The sequence below is a fragment of the Sinocyclocheilus anshuiensis genome, unplaced genomic scaffold (genome assembly GCF_001515605.1).
Source record: "Sinocyclocheilus anshuiensis isolate Anshui unplaced genomic scaffold, SAMN03320099.WGS_v1.1 scaffold284, whole genome shotgun sequence".
Lineage (NCBI taxonomy): Eukaryota > Metazoa > Chordata > Actinopteri > Cypriniformes > Cyprinidae > Sinocyclocheilus > Sinocyclocheilus anshuiensis.
The window spans coordinates 2,505,131-2,507,391 of NW_015554266.1; the positions used below are offsets into that span (position 1 = coordinate 2,505,131).

The 2,261-nt window shown below is 34.5% G+C and overlaps 1 long non-coding RNA gene across 1 annotated transcript; it reads left to right on the forward strand.

The window, feature by feature from the left end:
* Positions 1-1,455: 1,455 nt before the first annotated feature.
* On the forward strand, positions 1,456-1,994 carry LOC107671294 (uncharacterized). Its single transcript, XR_001632181.1, has 3 exons — positions 1,456-1,543; positions 1,649-1,704; positions 1,896-1,994. It is a non-coding gene; the product is annotated as an uncharacterized LOC107671294 (long non-coding RNA).
* The last annotated feature ends 267 nt before the right edge of the window (positions 1,995-2,261 follow it).

A 2,261-nucleotide genomic window follows, 5' to 3' on the forward strand; every position in this document is an offset into this window, starting at 1 on the left:
ATCTCGACAGAAGACATTAGTGTCATTATTCAGCTCAATTTAGCTCAGTATTGATTCAGTTCAATAACTGTGTCAGTGTTGCAAGGAAAACAAAAGCTAAAAACCAGGTTCAGTCGAAGGCCAGTTCTTCTCTGCCCTAAATTAACAAACACAATATAAATTATTATTTCAGGCTGTATCAACTTATCAACACCCATCGTCAGATTTTGTGGACTGACATTATTCAAAATTCTGCATTCAGCTCATTCCGCTTGGAGAAGTTACTTGCAGGTAAAACTTACCCACAGTTAATTTTCACTGATACAGTAGGTGTGGGCGGAACAGAGAGCAGGCACAAGCCCGTGAAACTTCCACCAATGAACCATAATAAACTGAAGTGTGTGGCTGTGTGCAGGGATATAGTGGCACAAAATGCTCCTTGTATTGCTTATGTCAGGTTGAGAATTATTATTGTTTCTATAGATAAATATAGTCAAGTACTGCTTTTGTATTGTGGCTAGTCTATAATGACCTTTGAATAACAGTCAAAGTTAATGTATTTCTTTTACTCATGTGCCTCAAAAACATTTGGAGTTATCTAGAAAAAATGGGACTACAGCCGCTTCAGCCCAGATTTAGTGATGCCTCTGATTGCACATTTTACCTCTGTAATCTGATGCATTTCTGAGTGCAACAGGACATTTTATGACCATTGGTTACTTTTAGATTTTATTTTATCTATGAGGGATTGATTGGATCATGAAAAGCTGGCAGAGTGAGTACTCGCACTGTGTCTGTGTTACATATATTGGTATATCTGCTTTGGAATGATTTGGAACAGTGAATCCTTTCAGCTGTATCACATAGCGAGCTACATAAGAGATTTTGACCATCTCGCTCATATAGAGTCCCAGGTGAAAAAGACGTAGTATTAAAAATATACTTGAAATTGAAGTAGCATGTTTATAATACATTTGTATTCCCAACAAACTTATTTGAAGTGCAATAAAAATATATTGAATTGTGATCGTGTCTCTTTAGGGCACTTGGAGGAATCCACTCAATTCATATGGATTACTTTGGCGATGTTTTTTTGCGATTTCAACTTTTTGAACATCTTTGGTGAATCTTCTTTCATCGGAGGGACATAAATCTCTCAGATTTTTATTAAAATATCTCAAAATAAAATAAAATTAGTCATTATAACATGTAACTTACAACATTTACATTCTTTTATTTGCAAAATGAAGTTGTGTATTTATTTAGTTATGATTTCCTGAACAATTTGGCTTCATTGTAATGAGGTTAATGATCTTTGAAAAACCATGATTATGAACATACAATTACTTTGTCTTGAGCTGATTAGCCAACTGTGGTAGTGTTCGTTGATTGGTGTTTATATTTGTTCAAGCTTGACAACCTTATCGCGTTTATTTTCTAATGTATATTTCTCATTAGAGATAAGAACAAAGATTACATTGTAAGAAGGGTTGCTTATATGAGAGCATACAGTACATCTGAAACTGCTGAGGCTGGGAAGGTTTTTGACTATATTACCGACCAGGTACATTGTTCTCAGCGTACTGTCATTCTTAAAAAGAAAACAAATCATCAATCATCATTTGCTTTTGTGTGTGTGAGTGAAATATAAAAATTTGTTGTTTTTCAGATCAGCTGCTATAAAAGACAAACTGAAATCTGAGTGCAGAGACAAGCAAAGGAATAGTAAGTATATTTTCATGTTGTATCACCTGTTATAGAGATTTTTGAATCATGCCTGAGGGTGATTTGGTCAATCTTGGAAGAAAAACATTAGCAATGTGTCCATTCGAGCTGGCTAATTTGTGCTTGCTTTCAGTCATTCATGTAAGAATCTGTTATTTAATTTTGTTTCTGTTTAGTTTTTTTTTCTAAAGCTGCAAGGCTCTGGTGCAAAATATTGTATGCCAGGAGTCAGGACGACTAGGCTGTGCCCAGGTCTCCGGAACCTGCGACGACGCTCAGCTCCATCAGCCCTCCATACATTTAATAGTATGTTTTGTTTTGTTTTTCACCAAAGTATATATGCTGCTGTCCTTTTTTAGTGTACTTTATGAATATTTGTAATGTACACAACAATATATAATACATTAAAGTTTTCTAGATATCAAAGTGTGTACGTGTGTGTATATAATGAAAAAAGTAGCTTTATAATATACTAGTAGTGTAATGCTAATGCATTTCCAATGAGCTGAAATACAATTGAAATGTACTTGAAGTACATTAAAACGATGCTTCAAATA